Genomic DNA, 10389 nt, shown 5'->3' with positions numbered 1-10389 from the left:
TCTTTGGAAACCAGGCCTCAGCACAAGACCTCCCTCCAAGGGCTGTTGCGAGCACTGATTGCCACAGAGGAGGCACGCTTGACACGCTCAGAAATCGCTCGGTGTCACTCAGCCCGGAAATGACTCCTGGCTCCACGTGTCCCCACAAACTCCAAGCTCCAGGGCCTGGGGGCGGAGTCGGCGCGGCCCTGCCTTCCGGAGCGCTCGGGGAGGGGGGGATTGGGCGGCGGGACTTCGCCGCTGGGGCCGCCCCCTCCCCACCTCCCTCGGGGCCCTGGGCGTCAGGGCCCCGCCCCTAGGACCGGCCCCGCCCAGGCCCCGCCCCCGGCGCGGTTTCGCAGAGTCCTGCTGCGGCGGCGCCTGGTGGCCAGAAGACTTGCAGTTCCACGTTTCCTCCTTGAGTTCTCTGAGCCCCGTGGCCCGCTCGCCTTCCGCTCGCCCCCGGAGCGCTGCTCCGCACGAGGGGATCCGGTAAGCGTGGCTCTGCGCCCCAAGCGCCCTGGGCAGGGGTGCGCGAAGTGTGGTGTAAAGCAGGGGTGGGGTCCAAAGGGGGGTCTGGGGGGTGTCACACTGAGGAAGCCCAGCCCTGGGAAAGCTCTGAGGTTGGAGCCCGGGGTGTGGGGTGCACAGGAGAGGGAGTAAACCCAGGGCTGGTGGAGGGGGACCTCGGGGCTGGGTGGGGCACAGCTGAAAAGTCCGGGGCCTGGGCAACGCAGAGGATGACGTGAACCCAGAGCCTGGGAATGGGGTGGGAGGCTGGGAGGGCCGCCTGGAAGTACGCGAAAGTAAGGTGAAACAGAGAAGGGGAAAGAAAGTGGTCCCAGAGGGCCTAGGGCAGAGGGGGTGTGCCTGGGAAGGTAGCCAGGGAAGGGCTCAGGGCAGGGTCCTGGATGATGGACCTAGGATGGAGAGACACAAACCCAGGGCCCAAGGCGGGTATGGTGCCCTCGGGGGTGGAAGACTGTGAAGGTTGGTCAAGTCTTCAGGTATTTCTGAGGCTCTCTTTCCCACTTATCCAGTGGCCTGCTGTCCCCCACCTACTTACCAGAAACTACCCAGGTGGGTACTCCAGGTGATTCTGATGCAGCTGTAGTTTGAGAGGCACTGGTCTGAAACATTAGAGCTTTGAGGGGTTTGAAGTGGGGGTGGGGACCAGCCTGGTAGCCTGTGAGTTGAGTGCAGTATTATGTTGAATCTTCACACCCCTGCAAAGTTGGTGCTCTTGTCTGCATTTAACAGGTGAGGCACAGAAGTTTCACTTCTCCGAGGACCTGCATCTAGGAAGGGGAAGAGCTGGGATTCAGACCCTCCCGGCAGGCTCCAGGGTGCTCTCACTGAGCCAGGTCTTTTTAAAGTCCAGAGGCACTTGGGCCTCACAGCCGGGTAGTGGGGCAGCTGAGTGGAGCCGATTGGTCCCAGCATTTTGGCTGTCCAGTGACTAGTTAGGACTGGCCCTGTCTCTTGCCTTGGGGTGAGCACTAGTTTGTATAAGGTGCTTGTGACTAGGTCTCAGACTGACATGTTGGCCCTGGGGTGCCCAAAGGCCCTAGGTTCAAGGCCAGCTTCTCCGTGACTCACTGGGAGGCTCCGCATCAGTGTCCTCTTCAGTCTGATGGGGACAGACTCCCGGGAGGCATCTGGAAGATCAGAGGCTGTACAGATTCCTGTGACTGGCAGCCAGGTGGGCCGGCACCTCTCAAGGCCTGCGCCCAAGGAAGGGGCTCCAAGCACGCGGGCTATGCAGGGCCCTTGCTCCACGCTCTGACTCCTCGGCCGGGTAGTTCTTTGTGGTGGGGGCCTGTCCTGGGGCACTGCCTCCATATTGTGTCCTCTGGGGGAAAAGCTGGGTGGCAACCCCTGCCCTGGAGTCCGTATCACCTCCCCCCAGGCCCCCACTCCTGGGGCTACTGGACAGATTTTTCCTGTGTCCACTGCCCACCCTCCTGACAGGGGCCGCCCTCCCAAGCAGGCCTGTCCTTCAGGACCTGGTGTGTTCATCTGTACTCATTTCCGTTGATGCGGATGCCTTCTGAACACTCTCCTTCTGACACACCCCCTCTGCGTGCCCTTGACCACCATCCACAGGGGTGTGAGGGCCCTGCTGGCGGGTCCCGGAGGCCCCGCAGTGTAAGGGGCACAGGGCATGTGGGAGTGCCTGCTGGGTGCTGACCACACCGGGCCTCGGATGCACATTTGATGATTTGAGCGGGCATTCCTCCGTGTGCTTCCCTCACACGCGTTTCTCCTGCACTGTTCCATGGGGGCCCCGTAGCCCTGCCCTACACCTTGTGACGAGGCCTGTTTCTCAGCATTCAGGGAACCCTTCAGTTTAGCTCAACTGCTGGTGCTTGCCCCCTAGTGCCAACCTGGTTTCTAGGCATGTTTGGAAACTCATTTGTATTCTATCTGAATCCCACCTCAATGAGTGTGTCATATAGTGTTTTACTCATTTTAGGAGGAGAGAAGCAAACTTTGAGATTCATGTTTCTCTAATTGTCTAGTTTTTGTAAACATTTTTGGGCCTCTTTTTTTTTATATTTTTTAATGTTTATTTATTTTTGAGAGAGAGAGAGAGACAGAGTACGAGCAGGGGAGTGGCAGAGAGAGAGGGAGACACAGAATCTGAAGGAGCCTCCAGGCTCCCAGCCACCAGCACGGAACCCGACACGGGGCTGGAACTCAGAACTGTGAGATGATGACTTGAGCCAAAGTTGGACGCTTAATCGACAGAGCCTCCCAGGTGCCCCTTTGGGCCACTTTTTAATTGTTCATCTTGTCTGGTCTGTGTCTCCCACTCCCCGATTATCCTGTCACTGTGGTGATGGGTGATTTCTCCTGCCCTTCCTCTGGTTCCTGCTTTTCCCAGCGCTGTCTGACTTTTCCATTCCTTCCTGCCCACATGCATGGGTCTCCATGAAGCGGTGCAATGGTGATCAAGTCGACAAAGGGCCCTGCTGACCACAGTCAACAAAGGAGGGTTCTCTAGCAGGCTGTGTCTCATCCTTTGTCGAGTTCATTCATGGCTGATTTTGTCTGCTGTTTTATCTTATTCAGTGGAGGTTTGTTCAGTTTTGTTCCTTTGTCATTTTAGTCCCTCCTCTGACACCTTTGGAAGCATTTTATTTTCTAGCAACAACAGAACGTTCCGGAGCCATCTCGATTTTTCTCCTGCCCCAAGTTAAGGGATTCATTGTCCTCCACGAGTCCTGTTCTGAGTATTAGAGATGAAACTCTGAGTGCCAGAGATACCTGGGGGCACCTCCAGGCTAGGGGGAAGCCTTGTTGCTTTGGACTGCTTTTAGAAGTGTCAGAGCCAGAAAATACAACTTGGTTTCAGGCTAGAGTTCATGTGGACTTCCAGTGTTTGGATGCTATGGACCCAACTATCCTTGAAGTACATAGAGTCACGGGCAGCTAAGATATCTCTCTAGCATCGCCTCGGCAGTCCTCAGCTCAGCACCCGCTCTCACCCCAGAGGAGAGCAGCTGACCTGTCATTGAAATCGCAGAGGTGGAACATTGTCAGGTACCTGTGCTGCATAACAAAGCACGACAAAACCTAGGGACTTAAAAAGATAGTCATTTATCAGTTCTCCATGTTCTGTGGATTGCTGGGGTGTAAATTTGGCTTCACAGCAGTCATCTGGGGTCACTCAGGGGCCCTGATTCCTTTTAGTGGGGGACACAACAGAGTTGTCTTTTGAAAATGTAAACAGTCCCTCTGAGGAAGAAGCATGTACTCCTTGCTCTGCCTGTAAGACCTTACATGGCCGCCCGCCGTGCCCTCTCTTCCTGCCATCCTCCTTTATCTACGCATTCCAGACTTGTTGGCCTCTTTGCCTTTCCTTCCTTGGAAGCCCCCAGTTTGTCCCACCTCAGTGTCTCTGTGCTTGCTCCTGTCTCTGCTTGCAGGGCTCCTCCCTAGATCTTTGCACAGTGGCTTTTTTTTTTAAGTTTATTTATTTTTTGGTAATCACTGCACCCAGTGTGGGGCTCAAACTTGCAACCCCAAGATCAAGAGCTGGATCGTTTTATGACTGAGCCAGCGAGGTGCCTCTGCAGAGTTGGCATTTTTTTTGTCACTTAGTGTTCATTAAAATGTCACCCTCTCTTCTAGGGTCTTCTTTGATCCTCCATCCACACCCAACCCTACACTTTCCCAGGATAGTCCCTCTCAATTCACTGTATTTCATTATTTTGTTCACTTCTTGGTTCTCTTGTTTATTTCTGTCTCTGTCTCTAGAATCCAGATTTCCTGAGAGTAGGACCTTTATCTATCTTCTTTCCACTGTATTCTTGGTGCCTAGAAGACGCCTCGCATGAAAGGAAGGAACAAAACATTATTTGTTGAGTGCGTGAGGACTCATGCATGCTCCAAAGGAGGAGAGGGATGAAGAGGCGGAGCACAGAGGATGGTTAGGGCGTGAAACTGCTCTGTGTGACATAATGAAGGGTACACGTCATATTCCATTTGTCCCAGCCCATCGCCTGGACAACACAGGCATGACCCCTACTGTAAACTGGACTTGGGGTGATTAGGATGTGCCAGTGTGGGTTCATCCGTTGTAGCGTGCTCTTGTCTCGTGGGGATGTTGGGGGCGAGGTATATGGGAACTCTCTTACATTCCTTTCAATTTCTCTCTGAATCTAAGACTACTCTAAAAATAAAAGCGTTTTTTTCTTTCTTTCTTTTTTTTTAATAGTGCACATCCATCAGGAAGCAGTCAGAGAACAGTACAGATGTATCTGTAAAATCCAGAGGATTATATCCACTCCTCCTGCACCCCGAGCCCTTTCTGTTCATATCTGCACCTCCTGTGCTGACTGGCTGCATAGCTGTGGTGCCTTTCATGGGAAAAGTGAGATTGAGAGGCGCAATGGGGAGGGAATGGGGAAGCCGGGAGCTCTGCGTTAGCCCTGGGGAGCCCAAGACGCCTCTCTGACCGCTGAGTGGGAAGTTGGCTCTTCATGTCTGGATCGCGGGGTGAGGGCTGAGCTGGGAGATGTGATTGGGAGGCTACAGCAGCACATGGTTGTCACTTCAGGCTATGGGAGTGGCAGAGGTCCACACACAGGCTGCAGACAGAAGAGAGGCGAGGCGAGGAGAGACTGGAGTGTGTCAGCTTTCGAGATCAGCTGGAGAAGCCATACCAGGAAAAGAGATAGGACACCTGCGGAGTAGGAAAGTGAGGCGTGCATGGAAACCAGAGAAGGGCTGCCGGATAAAACACAGAATTTGAGATAAACAGTGACTTGCTTTTCAGCATAAGTATGTCCTGTTTTATCTGGCAACCCAAAGCTGGAAGAAGAAGGGTGTGGGGTGAGCTCAGGCTTTCCACAGTGATCCTATAGGCCAGAACTACCTCCTGGGCCTATGCTACTTATGATGAGCTCCCAGCCAGTTCCCCACCAGGATCAGCCCTTGTGGTTCTTGTTATATTGCAGGAAGCGTGTCAGCAAAATCATTAGGGAACTTGGGAGCATAACATTGATCAGTCACAGGTCCTGGAGGGTCCATGGCATGCGCAAGGGCCACACAGCCACACAATGCAGGGAGGGAGGGAAGGTGTATGGGGCCTGGGGCTCTGCGTTTCCTGGGATGGATAACCAGGGTTTCATGTGGTCACTGTTTATCAGATGGTGTAAAACAGGAGAGCAGGAAGTAGGACAAGGGAAGGGAGAAGCAGTCACTCAGGCAGGCAGGTTACCCAGGACTTGCTAAAAGGGCGGCTTTCTGGGTGGACGGGGCCTGGCTCTTGGGCTGTCTTTGATATGGATACTTCACATATGGACGCCTTAGCCATCAAACAGCTTCTTGTCATGCACCCACTAGGAGCTCCAGGAGAAACAAAATCAGTGCCAGCACCTTTAACTGTCACCTTTATTCCAAGAGTGCTGAACCCTGGAAAGCTCTGAAAGAGAGTCTAATGTGGAGGAGGTGGGCGGGATGCTTTAAAGGGCTTTAGCAAGAAGGTATTTGTCAGAGTCCTGGTAGATGTAGCAGGAAGGGGCCAGCACCAGTGCAGCCAGTTTCTGGAATGAGAACAGGGCGTTGTTCTTGATGGTCAGTGGCCGGACTTCGGTGCGAGCTGGACTGAACTTTATCAGGAGGGAGGAGAAGGGATGAAAAGGAGCAGGGGCTAGTGTCACATGCGGGAGGGGTGGGGGGGCACATCGTGGGGGCAGGGATGTGGGGAGGCCCTGGTGGGCAAGTCTCAAGTTCTTGATTCTCTTATGTCATAGGGAATCTGGCAGAGACGCTGGGCACACTGAGGTCTATGGGGATCATTTGGCATTGTGCAGGTGACACCGGTGTGCAAGGGCCACATGTGCAGCCAGATGGGTGTTGAGCACAGAGGCCAGGACATAGAGACAGTGGGGATGTGTCTCTTTTGTTGTGTCCTGAAGCGGGGAGAAAAATGGGTTACAAGCTAGAGGATGGCTTGGGCTCAAGGGAGCTTGTTGAGGGACAGATTCTAGAGCAAGGTCCTGTTTGTCAGAGGATCCTGCAGAGGGAGCGAGGAGAAACTGAAAAGGTGTAATGCCCAAAACGCAGTATCCTCAATGGCCAGAGACCACCAGGGAGACTGAGGCACGCATGCAAAGGCAAAGGGCTTTATTGTGGGCTTATAAGCTCGGGCTCACAGCCTTCACCAGCGCAGTGGATCCGTGCTGAGAGCCCCGAGCAAGGGCTGAGTAGGGTTTATATGGGGTTTGGGAAGGGGGAGTTACAAGAAATTGTAACATAGGTACAGTGATCCAGTCATAATGGTACAACAGTATTGGCAGCAACTTTAACTATATACATTGTTCAGAGCGTTCGTTACTTTTGGCGGGACCCAATCACAATATTTAGAGTAGTTTTGATATTAACCAATTACAGAGCGAGCCCAGGGTCTTGTTCGGCGACTAATGGGTTAACGTTAACATTAGGTAACAGAGTCCTATCTAAAGTTCCTATCTGCAGGCCTCACCTTAAGGAATGTGGGGAGAGGTACCTGGCCTTTCCTAATTGGATACCGCAAGGTGGTCTATCCTGCTCTAGGCAATGTGTAACTGGCTGATAGTTTTGGGGAAACTGAAACTTAGGCCTTCTAGTTCAGAGGGGAAACTTAAAGCCTGTCATGGCGTCTGTTTGGTTCAGACTCGTGTTCTTACAAAGGCAGGAGAGGAGACCTTGCCAGTGCTAGTTCTTGAGAAGGCCAAGGTGGGCTCCGGGGCCCAGAGGTGAGGCTGGCTGTCTCCATCCCCTTTGACCTGTGTTTCCTCCGCTGTGGAATGAGGGCAGTGATAGACCTTCCTGGAATTTGTGAGGATAAAGGATTTGAAGGACTGCTGCCTGGGTCCTGGGTAGCTGTGTCTATTGTTTTTTGTTTTGTTTTGTTGTTGTTGTTTTTTGCAGAAAGTAAGGATCTGGCACTTCAGGGACCCAGAGATTGCCCCCAACCCCCAACCCTGTTCTCCTGAGCATCTTTTCCCCCTTGGGTTCCAAGGGAGCCACATAGAATAGCAGAATGGGGACATGAGACCCTATTGACATTCTGTATGTGGCTCCTGATGAGGTTTTTGGGGTGATAGTTGGGTTTGTGGGGTCTGGAACCAACAGCCAAGAAAGAGTTCTTGAAGACATCTTGGTGCACAAAGGTGATTTTATTGAAGGGGTGGGACAGGACCCGTGGGCTGGAAGAGCTGCCCAGGGGCCAGGAGGAGAGCCTGGGGGAGGTAAAGCCCAGGGGAATTGTCAGTGAGATTTTCATATGCTAAGGAAGACTCACAGGGTACTTGAAGCCTGGACATTGTCAAGCTAAGGTTATTTTTCCCTGTAGCAAAGCATAAACATTAAGACAGTAAAGAGTTCCTGGAGAAACATTTTATTCTGCCAGCCTCAAGTAATTGTCAACGGGCTGCAGGGTATAAAGAAATTTTGTGCTGCCTTTGCTTTTCGCATCAGCTCCTGGTGGTGGTAGGACTGGGACTCTTCCCCTCCCCCCAGCCCCATTACCTGCCTCCCCACTGTGGCCAGGCCTCCCATGTAGGTCTGACTTGGGTTACCAGTGTGGATGCCCAGGATGTGGCGAATCTAAGAAGAGTTGGTTGGTTTGCCTCAAGGCTTCAGGCTTGGAGGGTCTGGGGCAAGAAAGCCACTGGGAAGTGGAGTGTGGGTCTCAGTTCTAGTGAATGACCTGGGCCTGGACCAACCAGGTAAGGGTCACCTCTGTAGGGGCAGGACCAGGGCAGGAGCCAGGGGAGCCAGAGGAGCAGACACTTCCTGTTCTTCGGCTGGGCTGCTGCAAAGCCTGTAGGAGGGCGGAGTCATGTTGGAATATGTAATTTCCATCGTTTCTTTGGTAGTTTATGGCCTTTTTGAGCTGCGTGAAGCCTGAGTTTGCGCAGGTTCTGTAGCCTTGTGTGTGTGGACTGTTCCTGCCTTCAGGGTGTTCCCAAAGAAGTGAGGCTTCACACCTGTGTCCTGCTGACTCCTTGCTCACAGCTCTGGCTGTCCTCACAGGCCCGGCATCTCTGCTGCCTTAATAAAACTGCACACAGTGCAGGGCCCCTGGCCCCCTGCCAGCAGGGAGGGGGCGCTGCTGGCCTTGGGCTGGGTAGGAGTTCAACCATGTAGCGACTTCTCCATGCTGTGTTCTTTCCTCTGCTCTTCCTCAGTGTATAAATCCTCTGGAAAGAAAGGTTTTACCAACAACTGGGTGAATTATCAAGGATGACATTGAAATTATGTAAAAATTATATCTGTGCTAAAAATAGAGGTGGACAAATGTAAACGTTTTATTAAATAAAATTACCCAGAATCTAGGACATAAGTTAAAAAAAAATAGCGTGTGTGTGTGTGTGTGTGTGTGTGTGTGTGTGTGTGTAAGGATATACACTAGAAATAGCATTAGTTATTTGGGGGCAGTAACGTTGTCCGTGATTTAAACTTCCTTATTTATATCTTTTTGTGCTAAATTATATTTCTTATGAACACATTACTATTGTGTTAAAAAGCAACCGGCTTATTTTTATATTGGAAAGGAGAGTACTTTGGGATGGTCCTTCAGGATTAGAATGTTGGATTGTGGTTCCTCAGCATGGCTGAATGCAAGAATCTTAATGTCGGGAAAAACACCAGACCTGAGACAAAGAAGTGGAATGTGATTTTATTGATATAAACTGAGAAGTAAGCAAAACACTGTTGTTTAGGGCTGAACGCTTAGTTGGTAACACCAAATAAGGATGAAATAGAAACTGAGGAGTGGTTCTCTCCAGAGTTTGGACAGTCATCCCCTATGATGGGGAGTAAGGGTTATTGTTAGGGGCTCAGAGAGTTTGGGAAGCCACTAGTATTCTGCTTCCTGACCTTATTGCATAAATAATTCATGAGATTTTTTATTGAGAAACAAATCATGACCATAAAATTTGCCCCTTCAAAGTGTATAATTCAGGAGAACAGAAGATACATGTTCACACAAAGACCTGCATATATATGTTCATGTAATAGCCAAAAAAGTAAAAAAAAGTCCAAGTGTCCATCACCTGATGAATGGATAAACCAAATGTGTTCTATCCATGCAGTGGGATATTTGGACCTAAAAAGGAATGAAGTACTCATTCATATAACAACATTGATGAACCTTGGAAACATTATGCTAAATGGTGTCTTATGTGTTTTTGACTTGCATTTTCCTAACAACAGATGTTGAGCATCTTTTAATGTGCTTTATTGGCCATTCCACTCCTTTGCCAGTGTTTAATTTGGATATATTTTTGAGTTATAAGTGTTCTTTGTATATTCGGGATTCTATTCCCTTATCAGACTGCATGGCATATATTCTCTCCCATTTTGTGGGTTGTCTTTTCACTTTATTGATAATGTCCCACAAAACTTAAATTTTGATAAAGTCCAATTTATTTAATTTTTCTTTGGTTGTTTTTACTTTAGATGTTGTGTCTAAGAAACTATTAGCTAATCCAAAGTCACCAAAATTTATACCTATATTTTCTTCTAAATGTTTGATACTTTAAGCTGTTAGGTTTAGGGCTTTGGATCGTTTTGTGTTTGTTTTTGTATATGGTTTGAGGTAAGAGTCTAAACACATGATTTTGCATGTGGATATCCAGTTGTTTTGGCACCATTTTTTGAAGAGACTATTCTCTTCCCAGTAAATAGCCTTGGCATCCTGCCTGAAAATCACTTGGACATAGGTGCAGGGGTTTGTTTATGGACTCTCCACTCTATTTCATTGACCTGTGTTTTAATTCTTATACCAGTACACTGCCTACACTGTCTTGATTATTGTAGCTTTATAGTAAGTTTTGAAATTCTTTTTTCAAGATTGTTTAAAATTCTGGTTCTCATGTATTTCCACACAGATTTTCGGATTAGCTTGTCATT

General features: G+C 50.2%; 1 protein-coding gene across 1 annotated transcript in view; it reads left to right on the top strand.

Moving 5' to 3' along the window:
* Positions 1-280: 280 nt before the first annotated feature.
* The window catches only part of SLC41A3 (solute carrier family 41 member 3), a 97657-nt gene continuing 87548 nt past the window's right edge, over positions 281-10389 (top strand). Inside the window, exon 1 of the mRNA XM_029918772.1 lies at positions 281-471. The gene's annotated coding sequence lies outside the window, so the exon portion shown is untranslated. The remainder of the gene's footprint in view (positions 472-10389) is intronic.

Source organism: Suricata suricatta, chromosome 12 (assembly GCF_006229205.1).
Source record: "Suricata suricatta isolate VVHF042 chromosome 12, meerkat_22Aug2017_6uvM2_HiC, whole genome shotgun sequence".
NCBI classification, from domain to species: domain Eukaryota; kingdom Metazoa; phylum Chordata; class Mammalia; order Carnivora; family Herpestidae; genus Suricata; species Suricata suricatta.
This window is presented reverse-complemented; position numbering and strand designations above follow the sequence as displayed.